The sequence below is a fragment of the Aulonocara sp. 'chitande type north' Nkhata Bay genome, linkage group LG3 (genome assembly GCF_057382095.1).
Source record: "Aulonocara sp. 'chitande type north' Nkhata Bay isolate Kocher_YH1m ecotype deep benthic linkage group LG3, A_spYH_male_GT1.1, whole genome shotgun sequence".
Taxonomy (NCBI): domain Eukaryota; kingdom Metazoa; phylum Chordata; class Actinopteri; order Cichliformes; family Cichlidae; genus Aulonocara; species Aulonocara sp. 'chitande type north' Nkhata Bay.
Window position 1 is genome coordinate 12,796,888 of NC_141346.1, and position 26,439 is coordinate 12,823,326.

The window sequence follows — 26,439 nt, forward strand, 5'->3', positions numbered from 1 at the left end:
CCAGGACCCAAGCCCCCGAGGCCCGGTCCGGGTCCCAGCCCAGAGACGGAGCGCCCCCAGAACCTCACGCCCATCCCGGACCCACCCAGGGGCAGCCAGGCTACCAGGTCAGTAACCCACGTCCGTCAGCACAGACCCTCCCCTAGCCCCGCTGCACGCAGCCGCGAGGAAACAGTCACCGGAGAGCCAACAGAGCCCCCAACCGGACATGACTGCTACCCCGGGTTGAGCCCCCCAAGGAAGATGCCTCCGGGGAACCCCCCAACGCCCTAAGCCTGTCCCTACCCCCACACCAATCACAACAGTGAAGGCGGGACCAAACTATGACCCCCCACCCCCACTAGGTGATGGAGCTGATCAAAGGAGCCCAGAGCAATTGATCTGATGTGGTGGCAGAGGCTGTATCAAGACTAATGTAATCTAATAGATAATTTCTATATTGGTTAGAATTAAGATTATTTTTATTTTTCCAGTTCATGAGGACTGTTTTCTTGGCTATGCATAGGGCAGTGAAAACCATATGGGCGATATTCTTTTCTGAAGTGACATTATCTAAGCTGCCCAACAAACACACTAAGGGGGAAGTTGGAATGTTACATTTCAGACACTTCGATAAGTCTTCACATATCTCGCGCCAAAACTTCTGAACTGGTGGACAGAACCAAAGAGCGTGGATATAATTGTCCGGTGAATTGGTTTGGCAGTGTGAGCAGTTGTTGGTAGACGTAAAGCCCATCTTGAACATCCGATGACCTGTATAGTGCACTCTATGTAATATTTTGTATTGAATTAATTGAAGACTGGGATTTCTAATTAGATGAAAGGTTTTTAAGCAAATCTGAGACCAGAAGTTTAGGTCTAAGTTAACTGATAAATCCGCTTCCCATTTTGCAATAGGAAGTGATATTGATTCATCTGCTTTAGAAAGCATTCTGTATATTTTGGATAGTAATTTGGGGGGTTTAAGAGTAAGAAATTGAACCACACTTGGTGGTGTTTGTAGTTCAACTTGACCCGGTTTAAATTTCTTTTTTACTATGGATTTAATTTGTTGATATTCTAAAAATCTTTTCTTGTTGATCCCATATTGTGTAACTAGTCCGTCAAATGAAATAAATTCTGTTCCTTCTAGTATATGTTCTAAATATTTGATTCCTTTATCACTCCAATCTGAAAAGTTTATCATATTATTGTTTTGTAATATGTCAGGGTTGTTCCAGACAGGTGTACGTTTGCATGGGATTAATGAAGACGCCGTCAATTTTAGAAACTCCCACCATGCTGTCAGAGAAGAGCTGATGTTGATGCTTTTAAAGCATTCATGTCGTTGGATGTTTGAGCTGATAAATGGTAGGTCTGAGATCTCTAGATTATTGCAGAGTGCTTGTTCTACATCTAGCCAAGGTTCATCTAAGAGGGTGTGTTTTAGCCATCCTGAGATAAACTGAAGACTGTTGGCTAAGAAGTAGTGCTGAAAGTTAGGCAGTTCTAGTCCTCCTTTATCCTTGGTCTTTTGTAGTGTTTTTAAGCTTATACGTGGGGGTTTATTTTTCCAAAGGAATTTGGACATACATGAATCTAGAGATCTGAACCAATCTTGTGGCGGTTTAGTTGGGATCATTGAGAATAAATAATTTATTTTTGGTAAGACCATCATTTTTATAGCGGCAACCCTTCCCATGAGTGATATGGGTAGACATTTCCATCTAGCCAGATCATCTTCTACCTTCTTTAAAAGTGGGATATGGTTTAATTTAGTTAGATCTGCAAGCTTGGGAGAAACATTTATACCTAAATATTTTATATTTCCCGATTGCAGTGGTGTAGAAGAGGAATTATGGAAGGAGCAATTAATCGGTAGGACTGTAGATTTTGACCAGTTAATTGAGTAATCTGATATTCTTGCAAAAGAGTTTATCAATTCAATCACCCCAGAGATATTGGTTTGTGAATTTTGGAGAAAGAGTAACACATCATCCGCATAAAGGCTGATTTTATGTTCCACGTTCTTGCATTTTATGCCCTTAATTACTGAATTCTGTCTAATTGCTGCTGCTAGTGGTTCAATAAAAATTGCAAATAGTGAAGGGGAGAGTGGGCATCCCTGCCTGGTGCCCCTCAAGAGACAGAAGCTGGAGGATGTCTGGTCATTTGTTCTAACACAAGCTGTTGGGGAATTATATAATATTTTTAACCAGTTTATGAAAGAGGATCCAAAACAACATTTTCAGGGATTTCTATAAAACGTTGTATTCACCACAAATAAACCCATCTAAAAAAGAAATTGATCAGTTTTTGGACAACATAACTCTTCCAAAATTATTGGACACTCAAGCAATGGCACTGGATTCACCACTGACACCAGGTGAACTCCAGGAAGCCCTGATAAGTATGCACAATAATAAGGCTCCAGGTCCAGATGGCTTTCCTGCAGAATTCTACAAAGAATTCTGGTCGATTCTAGCACCAGTTTTCTACAGAACGTTGTTGGAAATTAAAGAAAAGGGCAGACTTCCATCAAATATGAATTCTGCAAACATTAATCTCCTGCTAAAACCAGGCAAAGACCCTGTATATCCCTCAAGCTATCGTCCAATATCCCTTATAAATGTAGACCTTAAAATAATCTGCAAAGCTCTCTCAAAGAGACTGGAGAAAATAACCCCCCTCTTAATTCATCCTGACCAAACTGGTTTCATAAAAGGTAGGCACTCATCAACAAATACACGTAGATTACTTAATTTGATAGACTACTCATACAGTAAAAACCTAGAAACTACAATATTCTCTTTAGACGCAGAAAAAGCATTTGACAGAGTTAACTGGAAATTTCTATTTGCAACTTTACACAAATTTGGTAGAAATTCATTTCACCGAAACAATAACGTGGCGCACAGTGTGACGCATGCACCAGTTTATTGTATTTCCAGACTTGCTTTCGGCACAATTTACAGTGCACGCTACTCTGTTTTTTGTCAGACTTGAAATAGCCGAAATACCTTCATACTACGGAACTTCTATGGCTCTTCCGTTCGACAATCTCTCCGGCATTGGAACCATCATCTGTTTTCTCTTCGGTAACCTTCGGTCACGCTCGGTTGATTTTTCTAGTTGGCACACTCATTTCCTCCATTACCCGCTTGGCTTGGCACTTGTGCTGTACGTAACAAGTCACGCGACGTGACGCTGCGGCTGTGATTGGTTCGGCTCTGCGCTACTTAATTTGGATTGGCTGACCTTTTTTTTTTTTTTTTTTAAGAGGACAAGAGCGGCGAGGTCTATCGCGATAGTTTAATTTCTCTATCGAGTAAAAGTTATATCGCGATACATATTGTTATCGTTCTATCGCCCAGCTCTACTATGACCTGATTGTGACCAGCTTTTGTCACAGTGTCTGCACTTGTATGGTGTCTCTCCCGTGTGGATTCCCTTATGCTTTTTCATTGAACTTATTTCCAGTGGTGAAGGATGACCCACACTGGTCACAGATGTGCTTTTTGACCACACTGTGGAAGAGTTCATGTATTTTTAATGTACTTGGTGTGTGGAAGCCTCTCCCACATTCTTTGCAGTAGTTCACTTTGTCTCCAGTGTGGCTACGTTGATGTGGATTTAGGTCCCGTTGATGATTGGAAGTTTTTCCACAAAGATCACAGAGAAACTCTTTCCCACCACCACAGTGACGACAGGGTTGAGAAATGGATCCATGTGCGTCGCTCCACTTCTAAACAAAGACGTTGTAAGTCGGGGAATTCCTTCAACAATTTTATCCTGAACGTTGCCTGAAATAAAGAGCATCTCTGCCAACGTCCAATTATATTTTAATGTTTACTGTTGAATTCTCCCAATTCTTTGAATCTTTGGGCTGAAGGAGGGACAATACTCGGTGTATAAATGCTCAATCAACAATCATTTATTTCCATACAATTCAACAGTCAGAGCATTACAACGTCCGGACGGGAGAGATGCTACCAGAGGGTCAGGCACATGTCTCAAAATGGTGACGGGTTGCTCAGCTTTTTATAGTCTCTAGTGGCCCCCAGCTAGTCGTAAAAGCCAAAACATCACATTTTTTCTCTGTTACAGCGCCTAAGTTATGACCTCGGCAGTTGTTTCTCTGCTTTCTGTAAGGTGGGGGTGTGGAATGTGGTCTGTCTATCTCCCCTGTCTTTAGACACAGAGTCTCCTGCTTACAACCTTCTCTTCATGATTCAACAATTAAGCATGTCAAGAAAACAGTGTAACACATTCCCAGCAGATCAAGGATACAGAGTGATGCACATTTATCTAATGAACTAATATGTGAATATGTTCTGTTAACTCAAAAGTATAATGAGAACTAAACTACATACAGCTCACACACTCTATATTAAAGGGTATAATGTGATCTACAGCAGTATTCTAATTCAACTACTTTGATTACATATATAAGGTAACATATAATAACAGAATAATCTAATATTACATTACAACTAGAGCTGGGCGATATGAGATTTTTTCATATCACGATATGTTTTTTTCATTTCAGGCGATAACGATATCTATCACGATATAAGCCAAATAACTATATTTGTAAGATTTAAATGTGCTGTTGCTCACAAGTAAAATGTGAAATAATCAGCAGCTTGTTTTTATTTAAATATTTATTTCCCATAATAAGTTCAACAGGGTAGATGTACTTAAGGAACATGAGACTTTTTCAGATAAATAAAGGCAAATATTGCAAACTACACAAAAGGCAGCCGCTAAAGCGTTTAAGTTTCAAAATAGAACAAACGAAACAGACTACTAAATTGTCAATTCCACTTAGAAACAAAATATTAATTCTAAAAATAAGTCTTAGTTTGTTTTACAGAAGAACAGACAAAACTAATTAACTTTTGTCAATATCAAATAAACTGAGAACTAAAAGGAAATTCTCAATCTCTCCTTGTTGTATAGCTGAGCTTTTCAAACAGTTTTAACAGTTACTTTAGTCTGACAAAAGCCGAATGACGAATTAGCGCTTCCAGTCAGAGACTGAGGCTATGTCCACACCTTCACGGGTATTTTTGAAAACGGAGATTTTCCGTTTCCGTTTTAAAAAATAATCCCGTCCACACATAAAGGCAGAAATGAAGGAAAACGCTGCTATGAACATGCCAAAGCAGCAGGTGGCGCTAGATTCCTAACCGTGCAGAAATGTTGGCCAATCAGAAGTCTAGAAGCCTCGGTGGGAAAAAGTAAACAAAGCTGGGGCATAGAAGCAGAACCGAGTCGTATGTGTGGACTGACAGTAACTGTGTGTATATATGTAAGCATTTAAACACTGCAGAGAGTACAATTAACAGAAACAGTCTTGTAGAAATTCATTTCACCGAAACAATAACGTGGCGCACAGTGTGACGCATGCACCAGTTTATTGTATTTCCAGACTTGCTTTCGGCACAATTTACAGTGCATGCTACTCTGTTTTTTGTCAGACTTGAAATAGCCGAAATACCTTCACACTACGGAACTTCTATGGCTCTTCCGTTCGACAATCTCTCCGGCATTGGAACCATCATCTGTTTTCTCTTCGGTCACGCTCGGTTGATTTTTCTAGTCGGCACACTCATTTCCTCCGCTGGCTGCTTCCCAAACAAACCCACGTGCGGCTTGGCACTTGTGCTGTACGTAACAAGTCACGCGAGGTGACGCTGCGGCTGTGATTGGTTTGGCTCTGCGCTACTTAATTTAGATTGGCTGACCTTTTTTTTTTTTTTTTTAAGAGGACGAGAGCGGCGAGGTCTATCGCGATAGCTTAATTTCTCTATCGAGTAAAAGTTATATCGCGATACATATCGTTATCGTTCTATCGCCCAGCTCTAATTACAACACTCAGCTTACTGAGTGAAAATGAGTCTTCATTTTTCAAAACAGTTCATTCAGTATAACTCCATAAGTTTACTGATCAGACTTGTTCCAAACAATCAGGTTAAAATTACAAGATAAAAAACTAAATACATACCTCACAGTAACTGCACTTGTAGAGTTACTTTCTTGTGTGGATCTGTTGGTGTTTTTTCAGCTGATGTGGAGCTTTAAAAGTCTTCTCACACAGGTCACATTTATAAGGTCTCTCCTCAGTGTGGCTAAACATGTGTCGTCGTAATTGTGCATCGGTTGCAAACAGTTTCCCACACTGATCACAGCAGGAAACATCATTTCCAGTGTGAATCCGTAGGTGATTATTTCGGTACTGTTTGTCACTGAAACTTTTTCCACAAAAGTCGCAGCTGTACGCCTTAATTCCAGAGTGGGTAACTAGATGCCTCTGTAAGTCGCCATTTTGAGCAAAAGCCTTACCACACAACTCAAAACTGTGTGCTTTAAATCCACTGTGGATTAGTTGGTGTTTTTTTAGGCCTCCAGCCAGGGTAAAAGACTTTCCACAAAACTCACAGCTGTAAGGTTTAACTCCACTGTGGATGAGTTTGTGTGTTTTTAAGGTTTGAGCCTGGGTAAAAGACTTTCCACACAAGTCACAGCTGTAAGTTTTAACTCCACTGTGAATGGTGTGGTGTCTTTTTAAGTCTCCAGCCTTGGTAAAAGACTTTCCACACAACTCACAGCTGTAAGGTTTAACTCCACTGTGAATGATTTGGTGTCTTTTTAAGTCTCCTGCCTGGGTGAAAGACTTTCCACACAAGTCACAGCTGTAAGGTTTAACTCCACTGTGGATGATTTGGTGTCTTTTTAAGTCTCCAGCCTGGGTAAAAGACTTTCCACATAACTCGCAGCTGTAAGGTTTAACTCCACTGTGGATGAGTTGGTGTGTTTTTAGGCTTTGAGTCTGGGTAAAAGACTTTCCACACAACTCACAGCTGTAAGGTTTAACTCCACTGTGAATGATTTGGTGTCTTTTTAAGTTTCCAGCCTTGGTAAAAGACTTTCCACAAAACTCACAGCTGTAAGGTTTAACTCCACTGTGAATGATTTGGTGTCTTTTTAAGTCTCCAGCCTGGGTAAAAGACTTTCCACACAAGTCACAGCTATAAGGTTTAAATCCACTGTGGATGATTTGGTGTCTTTTTAAGTCTCCAGCCTGGGTAAAAGACTTTCCACACAACTCACAGCTGTAAGGTTTAACTCCACTGTGGATGACTTGGTGTGTTTTTAGGCTATGAGCCAGGGTAAAAGACTTTCCACACAAGTCACAGCTGTACGCTTTAACTCCACTGTGGATGAGTTGGTGAGTTTTTAAGTGTCCAGCCAGGGTAAAAGACTTTCCACACAAGTAACAGCTGTAAGGTTTAACTCCACTGTGGATGAGTTGGTGTTTTTTTAAGTCTCCAGCCAGGGTAAAAGACTTTCCACACAAGTCACAATTGTACGCCTTAATTCCAGAGTGGGTAACTAGATGCCTCTGTAAACTGCTATTTTGAGCAAAAGCCTTACCACATGACTCACAGCTGTGTGCTTTAACTGCACTGTGGATGACTTGGTGTGTTTTTAGGCTATCAGCCCGGGTAAAAGACTTTCCACAAAACTCACAGCTGTAAGGTTTAACTCCACTGTGGATGAGTTGGTGTGTTTTTAAGGTTTTAGCCAGGGTAAAAGACTTTCCACAAAACTCACAGCTGTAAGGTTTAACTCCATTGTGGATGAGTTGGTGTGTTTTTAAGGTTTTAGCCAGGGTAAAAGACTTTCCACACAACCCACAGCTGTAAGGTTTAACTCCAGTGTGAATGGTTTGATGTCTTTTTAAGTCTCCAGCCTTGGTGAAAGACTTTCCACACAAGTCACAGTTGTACGCTTTAAATCCACTGTGGATGAGTTGGTGAGTTTTTAAGTTTCCAGCAAGGGTAAAAGACTTTCCACAAAACTCACAGCTGTAAGGTTTAACTCCACTGTGAGTGAGTTGGTGTGTTTTTAAGGTTTGAGCCAGGGTAAACGACTTTCCACAAAACTCACAGCTGTAAGGTTTAACTCCACTGTGCGTGAGTTGGTGTGTTTTTAAGGTTTGAGCCAGGGTAAAAGACTTTCCACACAAGTCACAACTGTACGCTTTAACTCCACTGTGGATGATTTGGTGTCGTTTTAAGTGTCCAGCCAGGGTAAACTCCTTCCCACACTCATCACAGCTGTAGGTTTTCTCCCCCTTTCTTCTGTGAGGTTTGTCGGCCTCCTGAGAGCGCTGACTTCTTGCTCCATGTTGGTCCTGCAGTGACAGAGATACAAACATGGAAAATTCAATCATGGAACAAACTGAAATTGGTGGAATCAGACATGTCAAAAAAAACCACATTGTTGGTGTGTTACCACCACCTTCTGGTGATAGTATCACATTACAATGATGTGCTACAATGAGAGTTGTACAAACTGACACTATTGAAGAAATATTGATCATCAAAGAATCTCTTTTACTTCAGAAAATTTTTTTTAGTTCAACTGATGATATTGTTGTTTCAATGTGTGTAGAGAAAATAAGATCTTTGTATTTTCTTGCAACTTCTGTGGTTTTTGGTTGTGAATGTAGATTCTGTACATATGGAGGAGCCCAGGATGGAAAAGATAAAGATAACAGGCTTTTAAAAACCGACCAGCTGTACACACAGTTTCAATAACAGTGTAACTGTGATGTTCTTCTCACCATTTGTGTTGGAGTCATTGTTTCCTCTGTAGTGGCTGAGCTGAGTCCAAATGGCTGAAATTGTTCCTCTGCTGCACCACCAGACTCTTCTCTTCCTGTTACTCAGCTGGGACACAAAAAGTATATATATTAGGGGTGCAACGATATTCGTATCGATATTGAACCGTTCCATACAGTGCTTTCGGTTCGGTACGCATATGTATCGAACAATACAACATTTGTAATTTATTTTATCAACTTTCCTTCTGACGATGCTGTCTGTGTGGAGCGCTCAGTGAATCTGCGTTCGACTACTCCGCCTAGGCTGCACTGTCGAGCACAGATCCACTGAGCGCTCAAGACAGACAGCATAGACAGAAGGAAGAGCGCAGGGCACCTCCCCCAACCTCATTCAGATCTGGCGTTTGGAATTATTTTGGTTTTCATGTGACGTATGACCCTGAAGGTAAGCGAGTCATGGACTAAAGTAAAACAGTATGTTGGATGTGCCATGCAATGCTCAATTACATGGGTGGGAACTGGTGTGTTAGCGCAGTTAGCTCGTTAACGTGTTGGCCGTCTAGTAGGGCTGAACGATATATCGCATTTGCGATAATATCGCGACATGATCAAGTGCAATTTTCTAACCGCAAAGGCTGCGATTATACTCTGGACATGTCCAAATTCATGGGCTGCATCCTCCTGAGGCCGCATTTGTAGACCGATTACGTCACAGCGACGTGCCGAAGGCTGTCCAAATTACTACCATATCCCAGAATTCATAGCGCGGCCCAGCCAAACTCCAGTTTTAAAATTACTCATACTAATCTTTCTGGGTCACAAAATAAACTTTTAACATATTTTCAGTGCTTCTAGCACCACATTCGCCTCAGCCATGACAGCGCCAACTTCCACAACCGTGGCTTCCAGGAGGAGGCGGTGTCCACGTCATCACCGCGGCTTACAGCAGCATGAGGTGGGTGACTGTGTGCCGCGTGTTTTTTCTAAGGAGGAAGCTAAAATCAATACAGATTTGCCAGTTCATTGGCCCGGTTATGAAGAGACTGTTCATGTTCATGAAAGGACTAAGACTGACAAGTTACTGCCCAAGTCTTCCACAGAACATCTTATCCCTTTGCACAATTATCTAGCATCTCTGTGTATTGATCATGCCACGACCCATGCTTCTAAGAAGTCAGGCTTCAAGACTGTTTTCACTGGAGATGCTAGCCATGAGGCTCAGCAAAGCCCCTGTGGGACTGAGACCCAGGCCAGGTTATCCAGAGGCTGATTTGGAGGACTAACTTTGCTCTGGACCTCCCGAAGAGCCTGTTGCTGCTTCCATGGGGGTCATTGAGCAGTTTGTGTAGACTCTTCTAGTGTCTGCTGGGGGTTCAGGCGAACCACCCCAGCACTTCACAGCTCCCGCTCCGCCATCAGTTCCTGCTGAGTGCTCTGGAGAGCCCGCCCTGCCGTCTGTGGTTGCCATGCCGTCACCTGCCATGCCTCAGCCAGAGGTTTTCGCACCTGCTCGCCCTGCCACGCCAGCTGGATGTTCAGCCGAGCCCATCCAGCATCCTGCCATGACAGCTAGAGGTTCAGCTGAGCCCGTCCAGCATCCCGCAGCTTCCACGTCTGGTTCTGTCTTGTTACTGATCAAAAAATCGTAAAGTGAGCTTCTCCACATTACAGTGGGCACTGGAGAACATCATCTATGTGGGACACAATTAGATAGTAAGTCCTAAGTCCCTTGTCTAAAAGGATTCAGCAAGGTAATCCATTCTAAATTCTTCTCGATGCATGCTCAATCATTCAGGTAAGTAAATCTCAAAAAGTTGATTCTGTTCATCTGGACGTAGCGTTTTCAGTGGGAGAAACGTTTCGTCACTCATCCAAGTGACTTCTTCAGTCTCAGCTGACTGCAGGTTTCCCCAATCTTATAAACAGTAACTAGAACCACTGAAGGAACAATGGGCTGGTAGGTCAGTTCCTTCATCATAATTATGTAAATTCTCATGACCACGGATCAAAGACCACTGATCAATGGCCATGAGTACCATTCACAGAGAGTTGGGGAATGGCTGCAATCACAGCATTGTAAGATGGCAAAAGATGTCCCCTTAGTCCCCCTCCGCGATTCAGAGATGGTCTTTCCCTTCTCATGTAGATGGCCTCCTTGACGCCACGCTCAAACTTGCGTTCCTCCCTGTCCAGGATGTGTACATCCTCATCAGTGAAAGAGTGTCCACTGGCCTGTAGGTGTTGTGGAGGCAGATTTTTCTTCTCATGTATTAATCACATATTTAATCATATCACATTAGTTATAGAAATATCACTTTCTCACTTTACTATAGCACTGAGCTCAGCAGTACGGCCGGGATCCAGGTTTTGATTGCATGATTTTTTTTTTCCTCTTTCAGAAATATGGAACAGAAAACATGGAGTATGAAGTGTGTAGAAACTGAGGAATGCAGTAAAGAGAAGTGTGTTTGTGTGTGTCTGTAAGAAGTGATGGAAAGAGATGTGTTAAAATATGGATAGAAGAATAAGAGAGGGAAAGTGTTATTGAGCAGTGATGAAAATGATATTATAAGTGTCTCAGTCTGTTATTACAGGTTACTACGGAACTGGATCAATGTCCACCATGGCATAGCAGCCAGAGCAAAATGATAGATTAACATAATTGGAACCACACCGAGCCTGTGTTTTGGTTGAATATTATTCAGCTTCATCCCCATGTATATCTTACACTAAAGAACAAGCTTCGAGGACAATCAATGTCTCCCAAAAGACAAATGCAGTTCGAGAGCAAAGGCGTCGGTTTCAAGAGTCAACAAGGTGAACAGACAGCAGCACTGCCCTAAATCTTAAACCTTAAAGGGTTCAGCAGCACGTACAAATGTCATCGTAGACGGAAGCATACGCTCCCAATCACAAGCCGAGAGGTTCACCAAATTCAAATCAAATTCAAATTTTATTTGTCACATACACAGTCATACACAGTACGATATGCAGTGAAATGCTTAGACAACTGCTCGTGACCTAAAGAAAAAAGACTATGAAGACTTTTCCAGCTTTGTGTGTCTGTTAAAACGCTTTTTACAAATCCTGCTGGAATATGTCTGGTTACATCTGCAGTCAAAGTAAGATGGAAATAATTGAACAAGCGAGCAAACCATCAACTTCTCCCAGCATGCCGAGCTAATGATTAGTAGGTGTTTTTTTCCAAACACCCTCTCAACCTTCTCTCAACGTGATCACAATAAACTGTGAACAGACACCGAGGAGAGCAGCCGAAGACTTCATTCAGGAGGTGTTGAAGTACTCCGACTTCGGGGGCACTACTGAGCCGACAATGGAGTTAGGCATGTTGAACTGGGCTCACGCCTGTCTAGCTTATATTTTAACAATTCCAAGCCCCTTTTAAAGGATAATTTAAACGAACTATCACTCCCCCTAACACCTGTGACCGACGGGGAAAAACGGACCAGTGGTTACAACCGGAAGGGCATCTAAACCCGAGGGGCCAGCATACTTATACTTAAGCAAGTGGGAGCTCGTCGCCTAGCTTGTCGCCTAGCTCGCAGTCAGGAAACGCAATGGAGTATGAAGGTCTGAAATCGGACATCCTGTCCTCTCTTAAAGATGATATCTCCACGATTATCAGGTAAGTACTGACAAGTCCGCTTGCAGAGGATTTCGACTACCTCAAGTACAAATTAAGAGAAGTTAAGACGGAGATTGCTAACAACACAGCAGCAGTCCGCTCAGAAATTAACAACGTCAAGTCCGCTACTAGCGACCTGAAAGAGGGTTTATCATTATGGTCGGAGAAGGTTGTCAGCCTCCAAGAGACGGCTGCAGGATTACAGACTGAGCTGGCTTGCTTAAAAGAAAAGAATGGAGATATGGAGTCAAGAATGCGGAGGTGCAATATTCATATTGTGGGTGTTGCGGAGGATGCTGGTTCCAGCTCGACCAGCTCAGTTTCTAGTCTATTGAAAGATGTTCTGTAACTGGATGAAGAAATCCTGGTGGACCGCTCACATAGAGACCTTGCTCCCAGAAGATCTAACGGGAAACCTCGAGTTATCATCGCCAAACTCCATTACTACCAAGACCGCGTCAATGTGCTACGGCAGGCCCGGGAGCGGTGCAACACAAGGGGAACCCTGTGGCCATCTTTCCTGATTACACCGCGAGCATTGCCAAAGCTTGCTCTGCTTTTAAGGACGTGAGGAATCTGCTTCGAGGGCGTCAAGATGTCCGCTACGGAATAATGTTTCCAGAGAGACTGTGTATATCTTTTAGGGGCGAGAGTAAGGAGTTTCTGGATCCAGAGAAGGCAATGGTGTACGTGAAAAACGGCATCTTACCAAGTGAAACTGCCGGGTGAAGTTCCCCTCCTGACTGAATTGTTTCTAGCCAGTCGCAGATGATGAGGCTTCGCAAGACACAGGGTTTGGTGCACAGTAGAGCTGGGCGATATAAGATTTTTTCATATCACGATATTTTTTTTCATTCCAGGCGATAACGATATCTATCACGATATAAGCCAAATAACTATATTTGTAAGATTTAAATGTGCCGTTGCTCACAAGTAAAATGTGAAATAATCAGCAGCTTGTTTTTATTTAAATATTTATTTCCCATAATAAGTTCATCCATTAAGCGGACGTGAATGGATGGATGAAGTTCAACAGGGTAGATGTACTTAAGGAACATGAGAGCAGACCAACATAGACAGAAGAATGGTTGGGTTGGCCACACATTCCATTCCAACTTTAACTCTGAAGAGGATTGGATATCCTTATTGGTAAAAGCATCCCTTTTGCTGTATCAAGCATTTTATTTGATCCCGTGGGCCGTTATATTATTGTTGCTGGCCAACTTTATGGACTCAGACTAATTTTAGCCAGCATTTATGCTCCAAACTGGGATGATGAAAACTTCTTTGTCAATTTACTCTCAGAAATTGCAGATATGATAACATACAATCTCATCTTAGCTGTGCTTTCTAGCCTAGACCGATGGTCTAATAAGGATACTCCTAAATCAAAACCCACAGAAATTATTACATGCTTTTTCCAATCCCACGGCGTTGTTGCCTTTTGGCGTTTTCATAACCTTTCATCAAGGGCATACTGCTACTACTCTCCTGTCCACAAAACATTCTCTCGGATAGATTTTTTTCTTTTATTGATAAACGTGCTCTTCCACTGGTTGAAACTTGCAATTATCAATCTATTGTTATTTCAGACCATGCTCCCCTAGTGATGAGAATGCACATCCCTGGTGCCAATCGCATATACTGCCCCTGGAGTTTTAATCCTCTTTTACTCTCTAATGAAGCATTCATGAATTTTAGAAAATCTGAGATTAGAGACTTTCTTGAACAAAACCAGACCCCTGGGATGTCTATTTCAGTCATATGGGAGTCACTGAAAGCCTATCTTCGGGGTCAAATTATCTCATTTTCAGTAGCAAGAAAAAAAGCTGACACTGAGCACTTGAAACAGCTATTATATGATATTTTGTGGTTAGATATAAACTACAGTCACTCACCATCGGAAAGCACCCTTAAAGAACGTCAGACCCTCAAAATGAAATTTGATCTTATTTCAATACAGCAAGTGGAGCAACCTATCCTAAAGTCTAGACGTACTTTCTATGAGGAGGGAATTGGCAGTGTCTTAGCACATCAAATACGTCAAAAGTCATCCAAACAGTTCATCTCTGAAATAGCTGATGAACAGGGCCTAAAGCATACAGACCACGCAGAAATCAACTCCTGCTTCCATCAATTTTACTCTTATTTATATACCGCAGAATCACGCCAAGATGAGTCTGCTATGGACAGTTTCCTTAGTTACCTCAGTATAACCACAGTTGACCCGAAACTGGTTACTGAACTCGAAAGGGACCTCTCTATCCAGGAGGTTATGATGGCGATTGGTGGAATGCAAAGTGGCAAGTAGGGCTGCCACGATTTGTCGACTAGTCACGATTACGTCGACTATCAAAATCGTCGACGACTGACTTAATAGTCGACGTGTCGTTTGAAGCTTTGTAAGATCGCAAAAGACGCAGGAATAAGTAGCAGGATTTAAGAGTGTAATAACGGACTGAAACAGAAGATGGCAGCACTGCATGTACAAGGATGCCAGCTGCCGTTAAACCCCGAAGAAGAAGAAGCAGCTGTGTCCCAGAATTCATAGCGCGGCCCAGCTTAGTTTCCAACAATGGCGGTAGCTAGTTAGTTTTAATATTACTCTTATTATTCTTTCTGGGTCACAAAATAAACGTTTAACATATTTTCAGGCGAGAATGTAGCTGTGTAAACCTCAAATATCTGCTCAGTTTATCAGGACACCACATATTTTCAAAAGCGCTCCGACGTTTTCGGAGACGTCTGTTACCCACTAGCTCGATAGCTAGCCGGGGGCTAGGTCACTAGCGCCGTGAGAACACCGGACTCCCGGCAAATTGTTTTCAAACCCACCGCCGTCTTTCGCGACTCAGGTTAAATATATATGAGTCACTTAGATAAATTAAAAATGTTGTTGTTTGGCTTTTTTTTTTTTTTAGTATTTTATTTGTTCCTGAGTAAATCGGTTTGTCTGAGATTAAAGTTATAGTTTTTACACAGCTGAATAAACGTCAAGCAGACAGCTGATTATCAGAAGTGTGAGATGCTGGAGAATATACTCCGGTGTCCTGTTATATTTTAGATAGCAAGGATTTTATTAAACTTTACCAAAACAATCTGCAAATTTCATTAAAATTGAATAAACTATCATCTTGTCTTCATTTTTAGTTAGCACCTTAAAAGCTTAAAGCTGTAAGCTAATGATAGTTATATAAGAGCAGATGCTGCTGGTGCAATAAGCTGTAGTTTTACGTCCAGTGGATGATGATCTGATTAGTCGACTAATCGCATAAATAATCGGTGACTAGTCGACTATCAAAATAATCGTTTGTGGCAGCCCTAGTGGCAAGTCCCCTGGACCAGATGGATTTTTGATGACATTTTCTAACGAACTTGCACCACTTCTGCTGTCAGTCTTTTTGGAGTCCTATTCATCTGGCACTCTCCCTCCAACTATGAGAGAAGGGTTTTTTTCATCCATCCATTCGCTTCCGCTTATCCTTTTCAGGGTCGCGGGGGGCGCTGGAGCCTATCCCAGCTGTCATAGGGCGAAAGGCGGGGTACACCCTGGACAGGTCGCCAGGGCTAACACACAGGGACAGACAACCATTCACACTCACATTCACATTCACACCTAGTGGCAATTTGGATTATCCAATTAACCTATCCCCACAAGCTGCATGTCTTTGGACGGTGGGAGGAAGCCGGAGTACCCGGAGAGAACCCACGCAAACACGGGGAGAACATGCAAACTCCACACAGAAAGACCCCGGCCTGATGGTGGAATTGAACTCAGGACCTTCTTGCTGTGAGGCAACAGTGCTAACCACTGTGCCACCGTGCTGCCTGGGTTTTTTTCACTCATTCTTAAAAAGAACAAAGACCCTCTCCAATGTAGCTCATACTGGCCGATTTCACTGCTAAACACCAATGCAAAAATTCTTGCAAAGATTTTATCACAGCGCTTAGAGGTCGTGTTACTAACAATCATCTCCACAGACCAAACCGGCTTTATCAAGGGCAGACACTCTTTCTTCAACATTAGACGCATCTTAAGCATAATTCATGACCTTCCCTCAAAGGATTACACCTGAAGCCCTACTGTCACTTGATGCTGAGAAGGCCATTCGACCGGGTGGAGTGGGACTACCTTTTATATAGTTTGAGCAAATTTGCCGTCCCGGGCTGCTCTGTCACTAATTATCGTTACTGTACTTTCATTACAAGTGTTATACTGTAAAAGCAACAGGCTGCACTCTGATTCAGCTCCTGCGCAGAGCTGATTATTAAATATGTGCAAACAACAGTATGTTTTCAGTCTCCACATGTGTAAAGACAGTAACACCAATTTTATTTATTTATTTTTTTAAGCTTGTACCTCAGTAACTCCTCATTAATCTGTAACTATGGATTAAACTGTAGAACTGAAAAAATGTAAGAGAAGAACTTCAGATCCTGAGCGTGTGAGGAGAGAAGGATCAGCTTTATTTCAGATTTAAGAGATAAACTTTATAATTCAGTTTGTGATGGTTCTGTTCTCTTTGTGATTACAGGAGCTGCCCTCAGGTTCAGACCTCAGCACCAGTCAATGACAGCAGACAGATCATCCAACATGTTCACATGTTAACTGCAAAATTAACTGATGAAAACAGTACAAAGGTTAAAGTACCACATGTGCTGTCAGTGAAAGCTGCAGCTGTTTTGTTGATAAAGTCAAAGACAAAAAGTCAAAAGGATTAATCACCCATGTATAGGGATGGGTACCGGTGTCCGGTGCCATGATGGCACCGGTTCTGACATAAACGGTAGTAACCAGACCGAAAAGCAGCGCACATTTCGGTGCTTTATTTCGGTGCTTTTTTTTCCTGAGCTGTGATACACTTCTAGCCAATCATTTTACGTTTCCCAGGATAGTAGGCGGGGCCAGGTACGTACGTTCAGTTAGAGCAGAGCTACAGATTAAAAATGTCCAAGGCGAAGCGGTCAAAAGTCTGGCTGTACTTCACAGCAAAATATGCAAACTCAGCAGCAACAAGTGCTTTAAGCTGATACTGTGATACTGTCAAAGGAGGTAACACCTCGAATCCGATGAAGCACCTGGCGACGCATAGCGTTTTTTTTAAAAGCCGAGAAATGCGCCGTATTTGATAGCTTGCTGCGAGACCTCACACCGTGCACGTTGGGTGGGTTGCCAGTTATCGGACCCGGAGCAACATCCCCCAAAAACCCGAAAAATAGAGTCCTGGCCCCTAGCCCTGCCAGTGTAGCAGAAATGATGAGGATGATGATGGCAGCAGAAGCCGTTCTTCTCTGCGTGAGTCGCTTAATGTTGTTCGAGTGTAATTTACGTTGAGTAGGCTAACCACGTTATTACATTAATGCATGTAAGGTGAACTAGCAAACATCATCATAGCTACATGCGGCTGTCTTCTTGTTTGATGGCAGATACTCCCTTCACCCTGGACAAAAAGGCTAAAATGACCAAAGAAAAAGAGGGAAACTGTTAAACATGAGAGGTTTTTGGACAAGGTTTGTGTGTTTTTTTTCCATTGTTTAAGCACTGCTTCCAGCCAAGAGTGATACCATATATGCCCCATAGCTGCAGAAAAGGCTAACATTGTTATCTTTTTACAAAAAACAGCTGAACATGAGGGGTTTTTGGACAAAGTTTGTGTTCTCCATTCTTTAAGCACCGGTTCGATCACCGGCACCGTTTCAAAAGTACCGATTTGGCACCGGTATCGGATAAAACCTAAACGATACCCATCCCTACCCATGTAACTGTGTCACTATATATCCGCATTAACATAGCCGTGTTTGGTGTTTCAGAGAGCTGCTGATCTCAGACCTGCACAGCTTCCATTTTAAACACTTGATGTACTCAGCTGCATGAAGAGCACATTTGAGTTTCTCTGACACAATTAAATAAAACCTGATGGAGGTCAAAGGTCGTCACTATAAACTTGTCATCTGGAATTCTTTCCGTTTTTTTTGCCGATAATGTGTTATTTACCATAAAGTGATTCAGAGTTATTTATACCAGAGTAACCAGAGAGGATAACATATTTTTAAATATACAACTTTCTACAGGACTGAATATAATATCTTTATGTAAATGTCCGGAGACTCTGGAGAGTATCCGAGTATTTATGACGTTACACAAACCAAAAGTCTCCATCACAGTGTTCATGAAGATGAGGAGTGCTGAAGATTTCCCAGTGAGGGAGCTGCTGGTGAAGATGATGAGTTCCGCTTGATCAATGCCATGAGCTTCGGTCTTCCTGGTGTTTCTTGAATGAAGCCTCTATGGGCAGAAATCTGTGCCATCAGAAACTGAATATGAATAAGTTAAATTTGAATTTGAATTGCTCAGATTGAATCTGAATTGTAACTTGAATAAATGCTTTTAAAAACTGAATATGAATTATCCTAATTTGAAATTCAATTTATTGGATTGAAAATGATCATCACTAAATTGAAATTTAATTTTATATTTTGAAAACGAATTAATTGGCTTTGAAACCGCATTTTATCCTTTAAAAATTCAGCTCTCGAATAATTTCAGATTCACTTCTCACCATTCAGTTTCAGTTCTACAATTCAATTTCAGTTCCAAAATTCAGTTTTTTGGGATTTACATCCGGTTCCGGTTCAAGAGTAGTCAAGTGCAGATTAATAGAACTACGTTTTACTAGCGGACCGAAAGTGTTACCGATGGGAATCTACAGCGTCTTGAGCTGAATTAAGACTTCAGAAGTCATTCGTCATGTCGAATGACCAGCGGATAAACTCTCAGGTTAGTAATAAATGAATTACATGTATAGGAACAAGCGTCATGTTAACAAATGATAGCCATACAGTAACTTTTATGCTTATTGTAGCTGTTAGCTAAAAATGCTAATTTAGCGTAGTTTGCCCTGAATTCAGCTTTAACAAACAAATATGATCAACTGTTTCTAGTAGAATTCCAAAGTTGTCATCTTGTACCCTCTCAGAGCCCTGTATGCTTGCAGAGACCCCTACAGTAGGGAAACATGCAAAACGGTGTCCAAACCTTTGTATTTTAGCTTTATTTATGTCTTTAGCTTTATTATTTATTTATGTCACACAATATTCGAAGCACATAGCCCACACTGTGGGAATTTACGACTGTGCATAAATCCTCCTAATATTGGTATGATCTGAGCTCAGACACTGACACGCATGGGGGGAGCTGCAGCCTGTGATGTGAGTGAGCTGATGGAGAAACGCAGCCAACCAGACAGAGGAGAACTAAAGTTCAACCAGGTACCAAAGCAAATCATTCGTACTGTACAAATAATGTAAATATGACGGTGTATCACAAAAGATTGATATCAAACTGATCGCTTGACCCATATTACGTTACTTGCTCTTCAAGTGAATCAACAAATGGCGAAATGAAAAGCCGATCAACAACAATGCTGTTTCTTTAGAGAGTCTTAGCTTACATGTGTGTTTATTTCATTTTTTCAGTTGTTACCCTCCACGGCTAAATAAATCGGTTTCAGTTATGTACTGAAATATAAGAATGGATATAAGGGGCTTCTTTCAAAGAAAAAACTCTGGTAGATGTTATTTTATATATTATGCTTTGTATGTTGTTCAGTATATCTATGCAAAACAAGAGGAACTTCAATACACAGCAGTATATTCACAGTTTAAACCAGATATTTACATACACTTTGTGGAAAACAGAAGAACATTTTTTTTACTGTACAACATCAATTTAGAGTAAACTTGTTTTGTTTTGGATAAATAAGTATTGAAATATATTTTGAATTAATTAAATGTCAGAATAAAGAGAGACAGAGCTGTCTATTTTTTATCACTTTCATCATATTTAGGAGTACATATACACTAAGTTTATTGTTAATTAATAAGAAAACTGCAGACGATTCCATTCTGAGCTGAAGAAGCTTCTGATAGGTTAGTAGAGTCCATGTGAGTAAATTGGTGGCACAGCTGTGGATGCATATCACTTGCACCTCCGAGACCTGTCATTTGACATTTTCTACCTATAAGACCCAGAGAGTTGTCAAATGACTGGTAGGCTTTTGGCTTCAGCGAAGTGGAAGCTAAATTGGCTAGTCATTCATATGTTAATTAGGCTGTTACCTAGGAATTCTGGAGGGAGGGGAGTGGGGGTGAGTGATTGAGGGGGTGGGGGAGCTGCTAAAAGCTGTGAACTTCCCTTTTGTGTTTCATCTTGATGCATTCTCAATCATCCAGGGAAATAAATCTCCAAAAGTCACAAACTTGGAGTGTTTCAGTTTGCCGTCTTAGGGAGAAATCAACACACGTGGGTGTATGTCCTTTGTTGCTGAGATTTATTGATAAAAACAGAACAAAAAACCAACCATTTGTACACATTTTTACAAATAATAATAAAAAGTGAGTGAGTGAGTACATTTCAACATTCAAAGGAGGAGATACTGGAATTATAATTAGTATCTATGCATGCATTTGTGATTTTGTTTGACCTTCCCATTGCTCACAATTTGAATTTGTTCACACTGCAGATGAGGAGACTGCTTCTCTGCAATCACTTCAATCAGCAATCCTGGCACTGCCAAGGTGTCTGTAGTCTGCATTTACCACATGTATATCTGTTGCAGTGAACACATCGCACAGTGGCACGATTGTATCATATATATACCCACTTGTGACACACCCCAGTGCCACAGTGGCACGGACACAACCCTCCACACTGAGCCCTGGAAAAAGAGCCACATGTCAGGTCAAACACAACTGCAAGAGCAATCGTGCCACAAGTTGTTGAACAGGATTACAGTCTGTTTATAGCAAAGTATGCCTGTAGCACTGCATCTGTGTACACCCAGTGTAACGAGAGCCCTGTCTCCGCAGTCTGATGCGTGATGTGTGAAGGGTCCGGGCTGTGAGGATTATGGCAGTGATGACTTTTCCCAGGAGAAGCTGGGACCCTGTTTACTAGAAGGTTTTAAAATTTCTGTACTTTTAGGTGACAGGAGACATGTGGCCTGGTCAAAACACAGAGAGCTGCACTCTAAAAGATCTTTAAACATAGTAAACATACCTTGTGTGCCACAGATTGCTCCCAAACACGAGGGGACAAGTAATACCTCTAAAACACTTAAGTTGGCTTTATTAAACATTAGATCTCTAGCTGGGAAAACATTTTTAATTAATGATTTAATCACTGAGCACAGCCTTGATTTTATGTTTTTAACTGAAACTTGGTTGGACCAAAGTAACAGTGGAGCTGTTCTCATCGAGACGACCCCTCCTAACTACAGTTTTATCAGTGAGGTCAGGGCGAGCAGGAGAGGAGGAGGGGTTGCTGTCTTATTTAATGAATCATTTCAATGTAAGCAGCTATCTCCTGGAAGTTTTCAGTCTTTTGAATATGTGGCTTTACAGCTGAAGGCCCCATCCAAAGTTGTGTTTCTTAATGTTTACAGGCCTTCCAAATACTGCACAGACTTTTTTAATGACCTCAGTGAACTGCTGTCTGTGATCTGTGTTGATTTTGACTGTGTAATTATTGCTGGGGATTTTAACATTCATGTGGACAACCCTCAGGACAAAGGGACTAAAGACCTGAGTAACACTCTGGGCAACTTTGGGCTGACTCAGCATGTAACAGAGGCCACACATAATAGAGGACACACTCTTGACCTACTGATCTCCAAAGGCCTGAGCATTTCAAAGGTTACTGTGTCTGATGTGGGCCTGTCTGATCATTACTGTGTTTTCTTTGAAAGTAAAATCTCAGCCCACACAAATATATCAACAACAGTGATCACAAAACGGTGTATAACTGAACACAGTAGTGCAATTTTTAACCAGGTCTTCCCATTAACACCTGACCTGCCCAGAGGGTCAGTCAATGAGCTCGTCAATAGCTTCAATGCTAACATGTTAAATGTAATGGACACTATTGCTCCCATTAAGGTGAAGGTTATCTCTGGAAGGAAAAAGTCTCCATGGAGAAACTCCACACTGGTGAAAAAAGAAAAAAGAGAGTGTAGGAAAGCTGAGCGCAGATGGAGAAAAACAAACCTCCAGGTTCATTATGACATTTATAAAGAGAAACTTCACAATTATAATTTACAACTGAGGAATGCAAGGAGGTCCTACTTCTCTGACATCATCACTAAAAACAGCCATAATGCTCGGGTCTTATTTTCTACAGTTGACAGGCTAACAAACCCCCCTGTGTCAGTGGCAGCTGAACTTCATTCGACCATGGCCTGCAATGACTTTGCCAAATTCTTCACTGAAAAAATCCAAAAAATTAGACAAGCAATTGGTACATCAACAGCAGATCCAGGATATGTACTGTGTCCACCAAAAAACTGTTTAAACACCATGAAACAGTTTCAACCTATTAACAGCAAAGACCTGGAGGACATCTTAGGTAAACTGAACTCCTCCTCCTGCTGTTTAGATGTCCTGCCAACAAGTTTTTTCAAAAAGGTCTCAAAGACTTTAGAGTCAGACCTGTTACAGATCGTCAACTTTTCTTTATTATCAGGTGTGTTTCCAGAATCACTAAAAACTGCTGTAATCAAACCTATACTGAAAAAGGACAATCTTGACAAGACACAAATGAACAACTACAGGCCGATCTCAAATCTCCCGTTTTTAAGTAAGATCATTGAAAAAGCAGTTTCTCAACAGCTCAGTTACTTCTTAAAACAGAATAATTGCTACGATGCCTTCCAGTCAGGTTTTAGACAGAACCACAGCACTGAAACCGCTCTGACCAAAGTGTTTAATGACATACAGTGGGGCAAAAAAGTATTTAGTCAGCCACCGATTGTGCAAGTTCCCCCACTTAAAATGATGACAGAGGTCAGTAATTTGCACCAGAGGTACACTTCAACTGTGAGAGACAGAATGTGAAAAAAAAATCCATGAATCCACATGGTAGGATTTGTAAAAAATTTATTCGTAAATCAGGGTGGAAAATAAGTATTTGGTCACCTCAAACAAGGAAAATCTCTGGCTCTCACAGACCTGTAACGTCTTCTGTAAGAAGCTTTTCTGTCCCCCACTCGTTACCTGTATGAATGGCACCTGTTTGAACTCATCATCTGTATAAAAGACACCTGTCCACAGCCTCAAACAGTCAGACTCCAAACTCCGCCATGGCCAAGACCAAAGAGCTTTCGAAGGACACCAGGAAAAATATTGTAGACCTGCACCAGACTGGGAAGAGTGAATCTACAATAGGCAAGCAGCTTGGTGTGAAAAAATCAACTGTGGGAGCAATCATCAGAAAATGGAAGACATACAAGACTAGGGTTGCAAAATTCCCGGAATTTTCAAAGATGGAATCTTTCCATGGGAATAAACGGGAATTAACGGGAATTTATGGGAATAAACGGGAATTTATGGGAATAAAGTGGGAATTTTCAAAATTGAAGGTTGGCTCTTTTTAGGGAACTTAAATATAGTTGAGCAAAGTATATTTTAGCATAATATTGACAAAAACAAACAAATGCAATTCAAATACACTTGAATATCCATGCCATTCCTTAATCACATGTACAGAGCACAAGCTTGCTGCATGGCTATTGAGACCACCTACTGGCACTGTGCATGCCTCCATCACATGTACACATGGACCACACTTTTGAGCCTGAAGGACAAAGAGTATTGAAGGCACACATTTGAGCCTGTGGACTTAACAAGTGAGGTAAGTTTTGATGATATTATGGGAAAATATATTCATTAAATGTTTAAATTGTGAATATCACATAAAATGTATTAATCTGGTAGATAGCAATCTGATAAGATGCTAAATAAAATGCTAGCATCTGTTAGATGCTAAATAAAATGCTAGCATCTGTTAGATGCTAAATAAAATGCTAGCATCTGTTAGATGCTAAATAAGCCATAGCTAGTATAACATAAAGAAGATGCTAGCTTCCTCATTTGGCTGTTTTGTTTTGAAGATCATTCCAGTTGTTTAGCTAGCCTTACTATTTATATCTGTTTATTATCATATTGCAATTGTATTATTACGATCTCTTGCATTGCATTAGCATTTTTACAAGCTCTTGTTTTATTTTACAGAAAAATGCCACGTGCGCTATCTGATGTGTGGAGACATTTTACACCAGCTAATGTACAAGGGAAATCTGTATATATGTGTAAGTATTGTAATAAGACGTACGTGAAGAATGCCACAAAAATGCAGCAGCACATTGCAAAGTGCAAAAAAATTCCTCAAGGCCCAACACATGCAGCAGCCAGGAGTTCCACTCAAGGGGAAAATGAATCTGTTTCAGCTGTATCAGAGTCAGATACCCACTCATCAGCTCCTGGTCCCTCTGGCATCAGAGGATTCTTTGATTTTATGGATGACACTAGCCAGAAAAACACAGATGAGTGTTTCGCTCGTGCAATCTATGCAACTGGCTCACCCCTGATGCTGACATCCAATGTGTACTGGAAGAGATTTTTGAATGTTCTCCGACCAGCATACATTCCCCCAACCAGACATGCATTGTCTACTCATCTACTGGATGAAGAGTTCAGTCGAGTTCAAGCAAAGGTGAAACAGACCATTGACCAAGCTGACTGTATTTCAGTCATCTCTGATGGATGGTCCAATATCAGGGGACAAGGAATTATTAACTACATAATCACCACTCCTCAGCCTGTGTTCTACAAGAGTGTAGACACAAAGGAAAACAGACACACAGGCCAATACATTGCAGATGAGCTAAAAGTGATCATCAATGACCTTGGACCAGATAAGGTTTTTGCACTGGTCACTGACAATGCAGCCAACATGAAGGTTGCCTGGGCACATGTGGAGGAGACCTACCCTCATATAACTACTATTGGCTGTGCAGCCCATACACTAAATCTTCTCCTAAAAGACATAATGGCACTAAAAACAATGGACACTCTGAATAAGAGAGTGAAGCAAGTTCTGAAATATGTTAAAGGCAAACAAGTAACTTCCGCTACATTTCTGTCAAAGCAAAAGGAAAAGAACAAGAGTACTACACTGAAGCTTCCCAGCATAACGCGATGGGGTGGTGTTGTTATCATGTTTGACAGCCTTCTGGAGGGAAAGGAGTCTCTGCAAGAGATGGCCATATCCCAGTCTGTAGACATCGACAGTGACATCAAGAAGGTCATCTTGGATGATGTGTTCTGGGAAAGAGTATCTAGCAGTCAGAAAATCCTCAAACCTATTGCAGCAGCAATAGCGAAGATAGAGGGGGATGGTGCCATCTTGTCAGATGTCCAGTGCCTTTTTGCAGAACTCAAAGAAGAAATCCAGACAATTCTGCCCACTTCCCTACTACTGAAAGCAGAGGAAACGGCTGTGGTCAAGTCATTGGAACAGCGGAGGGAGTTCTGCATGAAGCCAGTGCATGCAGCAGCATACATGCTGGACCCCAAATATGACAAGGGCATACTTTCTGGGGAAGAGATCAACGGTGCCTATGCGGTCATTACAGCCATGTCTGACCACCTGGGTCTCGATAAAGGCAAAGTTCTAGGCAGTTTGGCAAAGTATCGAACAAAGCAAGGCCTTTGGAAAGGGGATGGAATATGGCAGTCATGCCAGCACATATCTGCAGCCACCTGGTGGAAGGGACTATGTGAATCTGAGGCCCTTGCACCTGTAGCCTCCATCCTCCTCCAAATCCCACCATCATCAGCCGCCTCCGAGCGCAACTGGTCACTGTTTGGGAACACCCACACAAAGGTTCGCAACAGGCTCACAAATGTGAGAGTGGAAAAGCTGGTCGGCATTCGGGCAAACCTACGGCTCTTTGAGCCTGACACAGAGCCATCCTCAACAAGGCTGGAAAGTGACACTGAAGACGAAGACTCAGAGTTGGATGCTGAGGAAGTGGACATGTTGTTGGATGATGATGAGGTCCAGGAAGAGTCTACTGACTGAGCAAAAATGAGAAAAGAGGATTGCTTGAAGGAAGATTTGCATGTTTAATGGGACGTTTTGGAGGATAAGTGGCATTTTTCATTTAACCTTTTGAATGGGACTTTGTGGAGATTTTTGGACAGGGGGCATTTTTGAATGAGCGGGGTTAGGGGATGGTAATATTGAACTCAACATTTCTGTTTTTATTCATCCATGAAACAAGTTATTGAAACGTGTTCTATTCTACTGTACTTACAAATAAATCTGTTGAAATATCTGTTG

General features: G+C 41.6%; 2 protein-coding genes and 1 pseudogene across 3 annotated transcripts in view; all 3 read right to left on the minus strand.

Moving 5' to 3' along the window:
- Positions 1–6,130, minus strand: part of LOC147334019 (uncharacterized) — a 24,837-nt gene extending 18,707 nt beyond the window's left edge. The window contains exon 1 of the mRNA XM_086286582.1: positions 5,990–6,130. The gene's annotated coding sequence lies outside the window, so the exon portion shown is untranslated. The remainder of the gene's footprint in view (positions 1–5,989) is intronic.
- LOC147334018 (CXADR-like membrane protein) overlaps positions 1–26,439 on the minus strand; it is a 262,370-nt gene that overhangs the window by 43,066 nt on the left and 192,865 nt on the right. The gene's annotated exons all lie outside the window — the stretch shown is intronic.
- Positions 5,991–26,439, minus strand: part of LOC147334021 (uncharacterized) — a 23,895-nt pseudogene continuing 3,446 nt past the window's right edge. Inside the window, exons 2-3 of the transcript XR_015128397.1 lie at positions 8,615–8,720; positions 5,991–8,182 (exon numbers count right to left, since the gene is read on the minus strand). The product of XR_015128397.1 is annotated as an uncharacterized LOC147334021 (transcript). The remainder of the gene's footprint in view (positions 8,183–8,614; positions 8,721–26,439) is intronic.